The sequence below is a fragment of the Natator depressus genome, chromosome 3, assembly GCF_965152275.1.
Source record: "Natator depressus isolate rNatDep1 chromosome 3, rNatDep2.hap1, whole genome shotgun sequence".
Taxonomy (NCBI): Eukaryota; Metazoa; Chordata; order Testudines; family Cheloniidae; genus Natator; species Natator depressus.
Window position 1 is genome coordinate 199805886 of NC_134236.1, and position 16939 is coordinate 199822824.

Below are 16939 nucleotides of genomic sequence, written 5' to 3' on the forward strand. Positions count from 1 at the left end.
GGGATGTGATAAGTTTTCGTATATAATAATGACTGTTATAGAGAGGGTGATGATCAGTTGTTCTCCATGTCCACTGAAGGTAGGACAAGAAGTAATGGGCTTAATCTGCAGCAAGGGAGATTTAGGTTAGATATTAGGAAAAAACTTTCTGACTGTTAGGGTAGTTAAGCTCTAGAATAGGCTCCCAAGGGAGGTTGTGGAATCCCCATCATTGGAGGTTTTAAAAACAGGTTAGATAAACACCTGTCAGGATGGTCTAGGCTTACTTGGTCCTGCCTCAACATGGGGGGGATGGACTAGGTGACATTGCGGTCCCTTCCAGCCCTACATTTCTATGATTCTATGGCTTGCAGGTGCAACAGAGTAGGGCTACTTGAGCCCTTAGCAACTCTTTAACCTCTTCCTGTCTGGTGCAGTTTGTCCACCCCATTAGAGAGGTCTTCCAAGGTCAATGGGGAGGTACCCTCTGAAGTGTAGTTTTGGGGGGAACACTGGCACTGCCACTCAATGTGGTGTGCCTCTGCTGAGGGTAAAGGAAGCGCATCAGTCTCTGCTGCTGTCAAGCCAATACAGTCTGCGAGCATTAAATTCCCACAGGTTTTGTGCCTCTTTGCAAAGAAACATTGTGTTTCTATGCTCTAAGCCAAACACAGGGGTTGGCATCTTAGTGTTGGAGATCAAGGCTCAAAGAAAGCCTGCAAGCAATTCGGAGCACCAAGTTAAGAGCTTGTGACTATAGGCATCTCTACACTGCAATTAGACACCAGTGGCTGGCTCATGCCAGCTGACTCGGGGCTGTTTAATTATGGTGTAGACATTTCGGCTCAGAGTGGAGCTAGGGCTTTAGGTGGGAGGGTCCCAGAGCTCAGATCACAGCCCCTTAGCCTGAGCCCCATGAGCCTGAGTCAGCTGGCACAGGCCAGCAGCGGGTGTCTAAATTCAGTGTAGACAGACCCTGTATGATGATATCAAATGCAGTCTGGTGGGATAGCCAGCAAATGTCCATTTATCATGAAAGGACATGCATGTAACAATGGTCTATTAATCATTTAAGTATTTATATGGCCCATGTCACCACAGCATATGAGGTCCTCGTGAACATTAACAAATTACTACCCAATATGGGAGTATTCTCATTTTACAGATGGAGTACTGAGGCAATTTTTCCCTAGGGATTTTACATGGGAAGCCTGCAGCAGAGCTAGGAATTTAATTCAGTCCTATTCAGCTCAAGTCAATAAGACTTCACTGGCATGACAAACTACACTTGTCAGCCCCTAGGGATAGGGATCATATTTTGTACAGCACCTTGCACAATGGGGTCCTTGGTCACGACTAGGGCTCTTAGGTGCTATGCAAATATAATTAATAAAATACGGATAATGTCTAAGTGTAAAAGGAGTCAGACCCTTCAGGTCTCTGTCACAGGTAGGTGATATACTCCAAGGCTAGAGATACTCAGTGTTTAGATCTAGGTCCCCTGTCCTTCCTGGTCCATTTGTCATTCCTCTCTATTCCTCATCTGGTACTAAGGAGCACAATGCTGCCTTTGCCATCTCTCTCATTTCTCTCAGACACTGGTTTTCCTCATTGCTTCCTAATGAGAAATCTGTTACAATTCCTTATGACTTGAGGAAATCTGTCTCACACTTCGTGTATTTTAGACACTGGAGCAGAAAGTGCCTTCTCTGTTTCAATCCCTCCTCTTTTATGTTGGCTGTGCTGTCATTTCTCTCTGGGTTTAGTCCGCACTTTATCCCTCCCAATTTCCACTTCAAATTTATGGCCAATGATTCTGTATTTGGTAGATTATACCTTAGGCCTTGTCTATACTAGGAGTGCTTTTCTACCTGTATAGGCCTTCCAGAAACTTCCATCCAGTCTTGTATTACCCAAGTCTTAAAAAGCTTGTGTGTGGCTGGCAATTGAGTCCCCTCTCAATATATACCCAACTGTATAGTCTGTGTAAACTGAAACATCTCAACAAAAAAACTCAATAAAATAAATCCTTCCCTGAGAAAAGAGATGAGAGAAATTGTGTGAAGAGGCCATATTTGGGGTCAGGAAGGAATTTTTCTTCTGGTCGGATTGTCAGAAATACTGGGGTTTTTTCGCCTTCCTCTGCAGCATGGGGCACAGGTCACTTGCAGGTTTAAACTAGTGTAAATGGCAGATTTTCTGTAACTTGGAGTGTTTAAATCGTTATTTGAGGACTTCAGTGACTCAGCCAGAGGTTAGGGGGCTATTACAGGAGTGGGTGGGTGAGGTTCTATGGCCTGCAATGTGCAGGAGGTCAGACTAGATGAGCATGATGGGCCCCTCTAGCCTTAAAGTCCATGAGACTAAAATGCCTTCACTGTGCATCTGTCAGTGAACTAGTTGCAAAAGTGAGGATACCAAAGCACATGAAGAGAGGGCTGTCTTCATTCTGATGAAACTGGGGAAAAGGAGCAGATGGGGGGGGATGAAATCTGCAAGGATAGCAGATATCTGGAGTTGCTGTGTCTGCAGCCTCTTTGTTGCTACAGCTTCATGTACGGGTGCTGAAGAATAACAGATGTGAGAGACTCACAGGGATTCTTTCCTGGTTTTCAGGCTTTTCCATCTTGCAAGCTAGTTAACAGTGAGAAATATTTCAGAGTTTAAACACAAAAAGAGCAATATGCACTTGTACCCCCCCGCCCCCCCCCCACACTATATTGGAGATTAGACATAGGGGAGATCTAGATAGCAGGAGAGAGGACAATTGCATCCACTGTATGGGGTGGTTACATTTCTCTTAAAGGTTGGTTTAAAAACATGCCCATTGTTTGAAGATGCTCAGGGCTTTGGGATGTAAAAAATAAGACCTAGGGAGAGGGATGCATGGGCAGGAGCAAGCAAGGAGGTCATAAACACAAGATAAATCCAGTTTATCACATGGATCTGCGATGGGTCACAACATTTATCAGATGATTCAACAATTGATCACATGGATAGTGTGTGTGTGTGTGTGTACGTACAACCCTTCTGCCCGGTGGAATCAGCAGCAACAAAGGCTGGGTTCAATACCTTTCAATATCCTCTTAACAATACAAAAAAAGAACCCTTTTGAGCCCCCACCCAGTAATCTGGGAAAATTAAACGCCACATTAGGCGCCTGTAAGAGTCAACACTTCCCCGCTCGCAAGCACCGAGTCTGTGTATAGCAAAGAAAACTTGTAATAAAAAGGGAAAAGGAACCCAGCATTAGTTTGGGAAAACACCACAACCATGATTCGAAAGTGTATGACCATGAGCAAACGCCTACCCTAGAGTACATTGGGCAGTGTCCTTTGGCTCAGTTTCTCACCTGGTGGTGCGAAAGCCTGACAAACAAATGTTCCTTTAACACACTGCTGTTGGCTGCTGTGCTGTTTTCACTCTGCAGCTGTCAAGCCATTACTGCCTCCGTCCCGCTGCTACAGCTGTCTCTCTGCTGTGACATCATGTTCTGCGATTTCACCACTTTGCCCTGCTCTCTGATTTCAGTGGGCAGCGGGGAACCTCACTGCTGGGACAGGCTGTGCAGTCTCTTTCACTGCAACACTGTCCCACACCACCTCCCGTCGGCGCCAACTCCGTGGGTGCTCTGGGGCTGGAGCTAGTTATCAGTGATTTCAGCACTAGTGATCACTAAACAAAACAAGGCCTCTCAACTGAGTCTAATCAGCTCTGACTTTAAACAGAGGGGAGGGAAGAGGAGGGTCAAATGGTTTCTAGGACTCCTGAGGCAGAGGAGGAACAGGAACACCAACCCCACCCTCTCTCTTCTTCACTGGGATTTGGCATCCTACCCGCTGCTTAGCAAGTGAGCTTCAGTTTAGGGCGGACTCCTCAGTCAGGCTAAGCACAGTTCTGCTGCCCTTTACTCAATAAGGGTAACGACATTTCATTACCCCCATTTTGTAACCCAACACCAGCCATAAGTGATCATTTGGGCAAAGCAGCTCCATGCTGGTGCGCACCCTAGGCAGTGTAGGCGTGTCTTTGCAAACACGGTCTGTTCCTCAAGTCTTTTTCCTCAGCTCATCTCTAGATGTCAGGGCAGAGCTCGTTCAAACCCTGCTGACGTGTGGTTACCAAAAGGGTGATTTGCACGTAAGACCATGTAAGGTGAAGCGGTCATTGTCAGAGACAGGCAATACACAACTCTCAGTAGCAACGGAGGAAGAAAGCGCATTAACACCAGGCTGCTTTGTGATACAGTTTCACCAGCGAAGATTTCAACAGCGGACACCACGGCAAGGCCCTGATGGGAACTGCAACTGGTCTGCAGTGAGGTTAGCAAACAGGAAGAATGTGACAGTCGAAGAGAGAGTTCAAAGTAGCCTGTAATTATGTGCACTGGCACTTGGTCTTGCAAGGGAGACTCAGGCCAGCAGAACCATATTTCGGCTTTGCCTCTTAAAAGACATGGTATGAAAGGGAAGTGACTGCTGGGGTGGGCAGGGGAGGGTGAATGTGGTGTCAGGCAGGCAGTCTGGGATTTGTGTTTAAAAGGAGAGATCATCCAGCAGACACTGTATTTGAGGCTGGAGATCTACAGGCAGGGCTGGCTGGAACTCCCATCCCCTCAGTAGTAAGGGTAGTTTCCAGCTGCCTCACCGTCTCATGTTGTGTGGAGCGAGGCAGGTGCCTACCTCATTCTCACAGAAATTAGCTGCTTGACATCAGGAGTAGGGTGACCAGACAGCAAGTGTGGAAAATTGGGACGGGGGTGGAGGGTAATAGGAGCCTATATAAGAAAAAGACCCAAACATCGGGACTGTCCCTATAAAATGGGGACATCTGGTCACCCTAATCAGGAGAGGGGCTCCCCGCTAGCAGAGATAGGCATTTCCCAGCAGTCTGGACTTAGGCGCTTATCTCTGTGAGGGGGTGGACCTTCGGCCACTCCTCTCTCATTGGCATCTCCCACTGGCTAGCTTACACGGCTCCCCATAGCATACTGGCTTCTGGGGATCTTCCTCTCCCCTTTCACAGTATAGACAGCATAGGCCTATATAGTGCCTAAGCCCCTTCCTGAATGTGGGCCTCAGTCCCTTACATCAACCCTGCCTCCACTCCCTTCTATTCCTTCTCTGCAGGATAGCTGCAGCCTTCTCCACTCTGCTACAAGCAGAGAGAGAGCTGGAGGAAGCAGCTTCTGCTGCTATAGCTGCCCTGGTGGGAGGAAAGGTAAATGCAGGCAGCATCAGTAGCAAAAGCGGCAGCAGCTGCTCTGAATAGACAGAATAGATGCTCTGCATCTCCCTGAACTGGGTAGAAATGGAAGAATTTAAGAGTTTGATTCTCTTCTCAGTTACACTAGCATAATCCCATTGATTTCAAATGAGTTACTCCTGATTTGCATTGAGGGGAATAAAAGGAGAATCAGTCCCTAGCTTTTTAAATACCTGGTCCAGATACTTGGTTGTCTAAATGGTAGATTTTCTAGCAAGTTAACAAAGGAAGCCAAGTAAATTCCCCTTTAGAAATCAGGCCCTAAAGGATTCTAAGTGTTTTGTTTTGTTCTCTTGTGTGGGTTTATCAAGGATATGTCAGTGTTTTGAAGCTAAAGGAACTGGCTGTTCAGGAAATTAAACTTCTCTGTTCATCACAAGGAACCCTTGGTGGAGGCATCCTTCATAGTTGTTCCTCCAACCAGCCTCTCTAGTGAGTTAGCTCTGATTCAAGCTCTGTACTGTATCAGAGTTCTCCTGAGTACAGAGTGTCATATGGACAGAATTATTTAAGGTGGTTTATGATATGGGCTGCTGAGGACACAAAACTCAAATCTACAAAGAAAACAGATAGGAGAGGCCAGAAATGAAAATGGGACTGTTTACATCACTACTCTCAGGCTGACTTCTTTTCCCCCTGAGATTTCATCCAACACTTAGGTTTACATGCATGTGGGGAGTGTACATTTGCAGGGGATGAGCTGGGTTTGCTTTTGAAATCTGTTTGCAGTGACAAGCGTTTTCTACAGGCGATGTAAAGTTTGTGAAAGGTGTTAGATTGACAGCCCCGGAGATATTAATTTTAGATTTGTCAACAGAGAGTCTGATTTGCGATGAGATAAGTGAAAGGAGAATTAGTCCCTAGATGTCTAAATATCAGAGCCAGGTACTCAGTTGTCTAAATGGTAGATTTTCTATCCAGGTTAAAAAAAAAAAAGAAAGCCAGGTCAACTTCCCTTTAGAAATCATTATACAGTGGGTCTTTGGGTGGATGAGATGTGCAGGATCAGGCTCATGAGATAGGCAGCAGCAACAGAAAAAGCTGAGGTGCCCCAAATATGATCTGTGAGGGACCACCTCTGTGAGTGACGGGGTAGTTGAGTCTCCCTGATCATTCAGTGCTTGGCTTCTATTGAGACTGCCAACAATTGTCCGAGACCATTAATTCACTTCAGGTAGGCCACTAAATATCCATCAGATAATGACTTTTGGTCCCTACAAACTTGGACTTGATTCAAAACAGTGACCTAGAGGAGAAATGATTTGTACGCATTACCAATCGACTGAGCGCTCCAGCCTCACTAGGAGCAAGACATTTTTTTTAAATCCCTAATTTTTACCGTGTCTTATCGCTAACCTAATTCTACAGCCTTTCTGCCTACAGAACTCCTGTTCACTTTGAGAGTTATACCCACCGGTGGGCTGCAGGATCTAGCTTCCCTGCACCATAGATCTGATCATGGGTCATCCTCTCATAAACGTGAAGTCCCCTCACATAGCACGTGTGCATGGCTAACCTAACATCTCGTGCATGTTATGTGAAAGATTGAGCCCCACCTCCTCTTTGCCAATGATACCAGTCTGCGTCACCCATTCGTTACATTTTTCAAACAAACACCTTCACATTTTCGGCTATTCCTGCGCTCATGCTTGGGGTGAGCACCCCGTAATCGACGACTAAAAAAAGGCTAATGTAGTGCCCATCTTTAAAAAAGGGAAGAAGGAGGATCCTGGGAACTACAGGCCAGTCAGCCTCACCTCAGTCCCTGGAAAAATCATGGAGCAGGTCCTCAAGGAGTCAATTCTGAAGCACTTAGAGGAGAGGAAAGTGATCAGGAACAGTCAGTATGGATTCACCAAGGGCAAGTCATGCCTGACTAATCTAATTGCCTTCTATGATGAGATAACTGGTTCTGTGGATGAAGGGAAAGCAGTGAACGTGTTGTTCCTTGACTTTAGCAAAGCTTTTGACACTGTCTCCCACAGTATTCTTGCCAGCAAGTTAAAGAAGTATGGGCTGGATGAATGGACTATAAGGTGGATAGAAAGTTGGCTAGATTGTCAGGCTCAACGGGTAGTGATCAATGGCTCCATGTCTAGTTGGCAGCCGGTATCAAGAGGAGTGCCCCAAGGGTCGGTCCTGGGGCCGGTTTTGTTCAATATTTTCATAAATGATCTGGAGGATGGTGTGGATTGCACCCTCAGCAAGTTTGCAGATGACACTAAACTGGGAGGAGAGGTAGATATGCTGGAGGGTAGGGATAGGATACAGAGGGACCTAGACAAATTGGAGGATTGGGCCAAAAGAAATCTGATGAGGTTCAACAAGGACAAGTGCAGAGTCCTGCACTTAGGACGGAAGAATCCCGTGCACCGCTACAGACTAGGGACCGAATGACTCGGCAGCAGTTCTGCAGAAAAGGACCTAGGGGTTACAGTGGACGAGAAGCTGGATATGAGTCAACAGTGTGCCCTTGTTGCCAAGAAGGCCAATGGCATTTTGGGATGTATAAGTAGGGGCATTGCCAGCAGATTGAGGGACGTGATCGTTACCCTCTATTCGACACTGGTGAGGCCTCATCTGGAGTACTGTGTCCAGTTTTGGGCCCCACACTACAAGAAGGATGTGGAAAAATTGGAAAGAGTCCAGCGGAGGGTAACAAAAATGATTAGGGGACTGGAACACATGACTTCTGAGGAGAGGCTGAGGGAACTGGGGATGTTTAGTCTACGGAAGAGAAGAATGAGGGGGGATATGATAGCTGCTTTCAACAACCTGAAAGGGGGTTCCAAAGAGGATGGCTCTAGACTGTTCTCAGTGGTAGCAGATGACAGAACGAGGAGTAATGGTCTCAAGTTGCAGTGGGGGAGATTTAGGTTGGATATTAGGAAAAACTTTTTCACTAGGAGGGTAGTGAAACACTGGAATGCGTTACCTAGGGAGGTGGTGGAATCTTCTTCCTTAGAAGTTTTTAAGGTCAGGCTTGACAAAGCCCTGGCTGGGATGATTTAATTGGGGATCGGCCCTGCTTTGAGCAGGGGGTTGGACTAGATGACCTCCTGAGGTCCCTTCCAACCCTGATATTCTATGATTCTATGATTCTAATCATTTGCAAAGCCACCTTCCTCTTCTTCAAATCCCTCTTTCAAATCCCTTAAAACGCTCCTCTGTCGTGATACCTACAAAAAGCATGACAATGGCGAGGCAGCTGGTGTGGTGTAACCGCTGCTTTTCATGCTGACTAGCATTGTTTCATTGTTCATGATTGGCTCTTTGCTGTAGGAGCTGAGTGGCATGCTCAGCTGTCAGAATTTCCTGGAGCCTTGAAAGGGGAAGGGCCGCATGCCTGTGTAGCAGGAATGCTGGGCAGCCAAGTTCAAAACAGTGAGCAGAGTGGTCACAGTGGGAATTGTGGGATACTGGGTGAGGCCAGTTATAGTGAAATAATGAACAGCAGTGTCTACATTGATGCCTTGTCCCTTTAAGTTTGTCACAGAAAGCCCTAGGCCTCTCGTCGAGGTGGTTTTGTCACCAAAAGTAGCAATACCTTCACTGTTTCATCACCAAAAGCTGCAGTGTAGACAAGACCTTATGCTCTCTCTGTCTATCTGTTGTATCTATTGTGTCTTGACTTAGACTTAGACTTAGACTTAAAACTCTTCAGGGCAGGGACAGTTTTTTCTTCTGGGTTTGTACGCAAGACCCTGACCCTTGACTGGGGCAGTACAAATAAATAAAAATAACGACTACAGGATTGGATCATTAGTGCAAATTAAATCATGCTTATTTTTTAGGCACCAACATGGCAAATATCATTTGACAGTAATTAATTTCAAATTTTATAACATTAAGGCAGGTCAAATTTGAGACCTAAATAAACTGATGGTTTTGGTTTCACTAAATGCGATTTGAGATTGCAATGTTTTAATAATGATGGAATTATGAGAAGCTCAGAACTGATTCATTAAATTGTCTTTCATCCTTTTGGACATCTTTAATATTTAATATGCTTCTCTATAGCAATTTACATTCACTGGTATACTTTCCTTTCTTAAATTGCAGTTTGATCTCAAGAGTCTCTGGCTGACCTAATGAGACTGTTTTAAATTATTCACTTTAATATGGAAAAAGTGCATGCATATAAACATTTGTACCATCAAGAATTCCAACACTGTTATTGTGAGACGTGATGAGCCAAATCCTGCATCAGCCAAAAATGATGAACGTTGTGCAATGCAAAGATACACACGTGAACATTTAGCAGGGCTACTTTCTGTCCTGCTTACCACTGGCTGGCTCAAGCATGCAGCTGGGCAACGGTAACATAGTTGGCCAACACTGGCCACTGTTTGCTTGAGTTTGGAGGCAAGGAGGAGATGCAAGGAGGTTCACCCCACCTCCCTCTCTCATTTTATGCATGAAGGAGAGTCCATACACCCGGGCACGCTCTGGGCTCAATCTTCAGCTTGGGAGTGGACACTGAAAGCAGAGTAACCAGATGCCTATCATGGGCTAATCATCATTTACCCCAAGCACAGCTCAAAGCTCTCCAGACTGCCTGCTGAAACGGTGGATGGAATATGAAGGTCTGCTCTTGGGACTTACAGAGTCAGTAAGTTTACAGCCCTCTCTTAGGGGCATGTCTACACAGCAGCTGGGAGGTGTAATTCCCAGCTTGGGTAGACGTACACATGCTAGATATGCTCAAGCTAGAACCTAAAAATATCCATGCGGCCACAGCAGCATGGGAGGCAGCTGCCCAAGTATGTACCCACAGATCTGGTGGGATTGTACTTGGGCAGCTATCTGAGTTGCTACCTTTACCACCACAGCCATGCTGCTATGCTTAGCATGCTAGCTTGAGCAGAGCTAGCACATAGATGTCTCCCTCAGCTGGGAATTACACCACTCAGCTGCTATGTAGATATGTCCTCTGAAAGGGCTCGCTAACCAGCCATGGGAGCAGTCTAGCAGTGGGATACTGCAACTCCTCTCTTTGGGCAGGTATTTTCATGAAAATTAGGTGGCGTCTCCTAACTTCTCTGGAGTAGGACCCAGAAACCTACGCTGGGAGAACTTTACTCATTTGTGGCTATTATTTGTGTACAATTAGTTCTGTAAAGAGTGTCCAGGCACAGAAATGCCGAGCTAACAGAAATAATGATGATAAAGGCACAAGCCTGGGAAGCAGAGGGAGGCGGGTTAGGAGTGTGTCTGGGCTGAGCACATTTAGCACAATGCGGAAACCTTCTGCATTCTTTCTACCATGCTACACAAGCCTGTGCAGGACCATCTGCAATCAGGACTACCAGGCACGTTTTGATGCTATAGCAATCACCGCACCAATTTCATGTGACAAGTTCAGCCACCATTTCCTTATTAATGAAATCAAAAACATTCTCTGTCTGGAGAACTCAAGTGGCTACTTTTCTGCTTTGTTTACACTAACCATTAAAATAATCTGATGATTAATGAGACTCTTCATCCCAACATCATCTTAATGAGAATGAGCAGAAAAACAAAGATCTAGCACTGGTGATTAAACAAACCAGCTTGCTATATATTTCATGAACTTGAACAATTTAATTTGATGGGATGAAATTTTTAAATTTTCCTCTGTGGGATTTTGCAACAGTAACATGGGGCATGGGTTTATCATAATTTTCAAATGTAAAATACAGAATAGAGACACATCTGAGCATTAATTAATGACTATCCATTATTTTAACCTCAAGTTTTAGGACCTAGTCTCAAACCTAGACTCAAATAGAGTCTTTCCATTTACTTCAGTGAGCTTTGAATCATCATTACCGTCATCTGCTGTCTTGCAGGAGAAGAATTAAACTATCCAGAAAGAAACGGAATACAGCATTAAAAATCAGAACAAATTTCTACTGTACCAATGAACTGAACCTTCTTACTATCTTTCCTAGTATGTGAAGTTTCTTTCACCTCAAGATATTGGGGGTGCTCTGTCACCTAACTGCCCACCTCACTTCTATAATACCTCTGTAGCAGAGTTAAGGAACCCACCGTCTCTGAAAGGTCCCCAGTTCTTTTTGCAGCTTATGCACGGCCTCTGTATACTAGCAATAGTTCCCTCTCAGTCTAATGCTGGAGCAGCTGCACTTGGTTACATCTCCATTCTGTTACGTTACTGCCACGGACGGGCTGGCTCCTGTGATTCAAACAGGTCCAGTTCCCCTGTGCCAGACAGGTGCTGCCAGTTGGGCTAATTAAGAGGGTATGGGCTGCACCTGGGGCTATAAAGGCCTGTCAGAGGAATGATTGGGATAGGCTGAGCCTAAGGAAGAGGGATCACAGAGGAGGGGAGATAAAGCCTGTGGTCTGTGCCTAGGAAGGTTGTCCTAGATGAGCAATAGACTTTGCTGTGAGTGGGAAGGCATAAGAAGCAGGATTCCCAGAGGCCCCTACAAAGGGAAGTTGTGAAACCCCAGGACAAAAGGTGAGCTGAGGGACTGTGGGTGGGTGGTTGGTTGGTTTTCATGTTGTCCTGTGTTTAGACAATACACCTATTTAAAGGAGACTGGGTGAGGTAGTGTATGCCTGTCAGGCTGGAAGTAGTGCTGCCATGTCACAGATGCCTTCACCCGCTTCTGGAATTCTCCTAAGTGCTACTTGGGAGTTTTTGCTAGCAGCTGAGTCATTTTATTCCTCAGAACTTCTGGTTTATACCAGCTAGTCCTGGTGACTGGTTGCTTTCTTATTCATCTCATTTTTATTCTTTAGAACACTTTCTTCTGACACCTCAATCTCTTATAGTACCTCATCTCTATTACCAGAAAGGAGTAGATCTGGGTTAGTGATATTGCTAACGTTTATAGTGAAGACTGATATAAAGACATTTGATTTTTTCAGCATTGTTATCTTCCTTAATTGCTCTGTTTACCTCCTGGCTGTCCCCTAGATCAATCTATTTTCTCAGGCTGCTATTTATACTTAATTTCTTGTCACTTCGTTTTTATACCTCCAGCTATTTACTCTTTGAGTTTGTCCCAGCCCTTCTAACGGCATTCTTACATGTGACGGGCTGAAACTTATGCTCCAGTCTTAGTGAGGCCAAGTTTAAAAAAACCCGAAACTTCTAAATTTCGATGAATCATCTGGCTTGGAAAAACCTCTTGAGCCATGTTGGTTTTCTTATTGCCGTCAATTGCTGTGCCTCAGTGGGTCACAGCTGAGAATACCAGTTTCAGGGCAAAACCCTGAGAAATAGGGGGTAGACACACCCCAAACTGGTAGTTATTCTATCATTACATATACCAAGCCAGTAACAAAAGTGAACTTCTGTCTCACCAGAAAGTCTTAAATGCAGTCTCCTTAGGCATGCCACACTCCAGCCCTTGGCTCACCACCCAGACCCTAGAATTTATGATGAGTTGCCGTTGAAAACCAATTTCATCAAACAAAGGGTTCTTCTGATCTCAGGAGATGTATTGCTCTGGCTATGTGGCTAATAACTCAGACCCTACCCAATAATCATGCTGTTGCCAATCCTTTAGTAACTAAAATCTAATGGTTTATTCGTAAGGAAAAGAAGAGAGTCAAAATGCACCTGAAGAAGCGGTTTTTTACTGATGAAAGCTTATGCCCAAATAATTCAGACTAACACGGTTACTCCCTGATAGTTGACAAAATGGTTAATAGATCATATACATACAATCATTGCAAAGTTCTCATCTCAGGCTTGTCGCAGTGATGGAACTAATGGCTTGTAAAGTCTCTGATAACTTCAAAAAGATTGGAAGGTCCATAGATTAGAACATTCCTTTTTAGTTGCAGAGAATCAGAGCAGGAAAGAGGCAAAATGGAGATGATTCATGGGTCTTCTGTATCCTTTGCCAGGTGCTTGGAATTGTACTATCCCAAAACGAAGCCCACAGCACAGTTTTTGGGAAAATTACTGGCACAAGATGCAGTCCAGGTTCACGTGGGCAAGTCACATGCCCTTACATGGCTTGCTGACTCACGGGGCAGCCATTACCATATACTGGCTGGGAGGTCCACAGGAAGGCTTGCTGAGTGGGATGAGTGGTGGGGGGGGGTTATAGCTAGGGTGGTCGTATGTCCCGTTTTGGCCAGGACAATCCCCTTTTTAAGCCCTGTTCCAGATGTTCTGACTTTTTTGGCAAAACTGGGCATTTGTCTCATTTGCTCTTGTCAACTGATGATCAGCTGACGAGAGCAAATGGAACAAATGCCCAGTTTTGCCAAAAAAACCAAAAGAGTGGAGTGCGCCCCCTGAGGAGCATAGAGGAATGTTCAGAGGCCACATGGGCGGTCAGCCCCGGGGCGGGACAGCGATGCCAGGTGGCTTAGTCAGTCCTGTGCAGTGTCCCCTATCTATGGCCCCTCGTGAGAGTTAATTGTCTTTAGTGGGCCATCAACACAAAGCTGCCTGATTCATTGTAGATTTTAATTGGTGGGCGTTACCCCAGGAACAAACACAATGATGACACAGGTATATAGCCAATATTCATAACTTCAGATACATGCATATAAACAGGATAACAATACTTAGCAAATCATAACTCTTCCATTGACACCTACTTTTGTACAAGTTTTGTTGCAATTATCTAACAGTGGCATCATTGATATAAAGGTCATATTTCAATCATACAGCATCAGACCTTGTTTCCCCCTTTTGTTGGGTGGTATGGCTGCTGTCTGAGACTGTTTCCTTAAATAGTATCCAGGCCAAGTCTAACAATTTTAATGTCTTTCTTATTGACTTTAGCCCCTCTTTAACTAGCTTCCTCTTTTCTTCACAGTAGGTTTTTATACCTTTCATTTTCCCACAGGGTGTTGAACTTTAATTATGTTAAGTAATTTATGCAGTTGAACTTTATTATATAACATTAATTATAATGTCTTTAAAATAGAGTATTATGTTTTCATTTTCCACTATTAGTTATAACCTACACTGGGTAGATCTGCCAATCCTTTCAAAAGTTAGAAAGATAACTGGTGTTTCATTAAAGTAAATATTATTAGGGTTTGATCCAGATCTTGATCAATGGCAAAACTCCCATTGACTTCCCGTATGAGCAAAATGGAGCTGTTAAGCCAAAGTTTTCAAAAGTGGCCTCTCATTTTGGCTGCCTCACTTCTAGGGCACCAAAATGTAAGATACAGGCCTGATGTCCATCGATGCTGAGCTGCTACACTTCCTGCTTGTCTAGTCTGGGAGCTGGAGGTGTTTGGCGCCTCTGAAAATCAAGCTGGGGTATTAAAAGTTGAACACCTGGCACCCAAAAGTGCTAGTAACCCTTCAGTTGATTTTGTGAGGTCTGGTAAATATTCGTGTTTTGTGGGATCAGACTTTTGAAGAGGATTTTTTTAAGCTCTAGAATTAAGTCAGATACAGCTTTGGTGAGGCAATAGATTAATTTAGAGTAAATCTGTTTTCTGCTTGTCTGTGCTGATTGCCACCCAGCTATGCCATTTGTCATGGCTGAGATCTTCTGTGAAGAAGCCAGAAGGAGTGCCACAGAGTTTCTTTTTATAGAATGCCTTTGAAATCAAGCCTTCGTCTCCTCTTTCTCCTTCTAATGTTAGATGAGTGTTGGAATAAATACCCAGCCTGCTATGGCTCTTAAGGAGCTCCACAATGTTTTGCCATATTAATGTTGGAAAATAGTTTGTAAACAGTTTTAAGTGTTCCCAGCAAAGTGATCGCTGTATAGAGTTAATATTGTTCGCAGTTGCACTGTCAGGCAGCCAGACAAAACTAGGATGAAATATGTGCTCTCAGCAGGGAAATGACCTGCTTCTTTTTGTCCACTGAGGCTTGCTCCTCTGTTCTGATTGAATTATGATACTATAAATGAAGGGTTACTGCCTCATGCCGGAGCTGTGCAATTCTTATACATTTCATAGGAGACTGGGGAAGGGGAAGAGTGTTAAGCTAACCAGTCCTAACTCTTTCTCCCTGGACCCCTATGAGTCATGATACTGTAAATGGTAGTCAGGTCCTACCTCTAGAGAGACAAGGTGTGTGAGGTAATATCTTTTATTGGACCAATTTCTGTTGCTGAGTGACAAACGCTCTCCAGTGGCATCATTGATGTATACACAGGGCTCTGAGGATGTGACCCGAAGAAGAGCTCTATGTAGCTCAGAAGCTTGTCTCTCTCGCCAACAGAAGTTGGTTCAATAAAAGATACTACCTCACACCCCCACCTCTCTTCTCTCTAATATCCTGGAACCAACATGGCCACAATAACACTGCATACAAATCCTACTTCTGTAAGCCAACTGACCACAATAATAGTTCAGCCATCTATTGCAGCTCACTGCTGAGTGCTAAGTGGAAAAGACAGTTGCTTATTTTGTCCACTCCATAGTTGCTGGAGTGTGCAGTTTTTGTGTGAATGTTCACTGGGAGTTACCAGACTCTGCATGAGCACACCCAGCAGAGAAAATAAAAACGGGTTTTATGTGTCAGCTTAATGTTGGTTTCTGAGCATAAAGCAATGCTTGCAGAGGACCTCTCTGACTTTACTAAATTGAAACAAGATGAATTCATCTTCATTATTTAAAACACTGTGAAAACTTGCTTATACTGTCATGAAACTAGGTTTTTTAACTTTAACCACTCATCACATTCACGGTAAGTGCCAAAACCTGAAAATATTATACTGCCAATTTTAAATAAAGCATGGGGTGCCTGATGTTTAACTGATATAAATTCAGGGGGGGAGGAATATTTCTGTGGCAAATTACATCAAGTTTGCTAAACCTGTTTTAAGGAAGGTCTAAATTGCAAATTGAACAGCATGAGCCTTCTAAAGCAGTTGAAAACTGCAGTCTTTTTTCCAGGGGGAGACTTTAGTGTTGATTAAGAATGTTTCATTTATTAGAAAACCTTATCCAACTCCTGGATTATTTTTTAAAAAGAATTAAACTGTTGTTATAGTTCAAAAGGAGATCTTCTCTGCCGTAAACTACAAGAGTGCAGACCAAAACAGCAGCAGAGCTCCTCATGTGAATTCTAGCAAGAAGTTTGTGTACTGAATGTTTATGGTGTGGTAAAATGCTATATGGAGAATGTTATTTAATCTTTTAAGCTTTAAATGATTATCCTAACATTGAACTAAGACTGGAATGCTGCTTCCTGTACCCTTTCTCCTCCCTGTTCTGAAACTGTGTGTGAAAGAGAAAAGGACTAAACATAAACATTTGACTGGTCTGATGCTAGGAAATCAGGTTTATTGGATTTTTAGCAAAGGAACACAATGTTATAAGCCTTGTAGTTTGGCTGACTCTTCTTAGTTGACTGAGATGTTCTGTTTTATAGTTTGTCTACTTGGCACTCTGTCAGACACTATGGTTCTGTAATGCCACAGCTGTCAGTGTATTGTTATACGGCAAAACTCTCTCTAACTTTATAACTCCTATAAAATCTATGCAAATAGACAAGCTACAGTATGAACAAGAGTCTTCAGTTGCAGTAGTAAAATATTCCTGTTCAGAACGATTGCTGTCTCTTCCTTAGGTAAAGAACTGGCAGTGGCTTGTGTATTAGCACCACTGCGCATGTGAGTTACATTGCAACCACTCAACTGTGTGTCCTTGGGCTGCACTGGATCCTCCTTTAGCTTAAGTGGTAGGGGCATTCGCTTTCGGAGCACAAAGATCTGAGAACTCTCCTGGCTGCTGTCATGAAACTGAG

At 44.2% G+C, this 16939-nt stretch overlaps 1 protein-coding gene across 4 annotated transcripts in view; it reads left to right on the forward strand.

The window, feature by feature from the left end:
* PAK5 (p21 (RAC1) activated kinase 5) overlaps positions 1-16939 on the forward strand; it is a 187053-nt gene that overhangs the window by 63720 nt on the left and 106394 nt on the right. Inside the window, exon 1 of one of the 4 annotated variants that reach the window (XM_074949663.1) lies at positions 15861-15877. The exons of the other annotated variants lie outside the window; for them this stretch is intronic. The gene's annotated coding sequence lies outside the window, so the exon portion shown is untranslated. Of the gene's footprint in view, positions 1-15860; positions 15878-16939 lie in introns of those variants that run through there. 4 annotated transcript variants of the gene reach the window in all.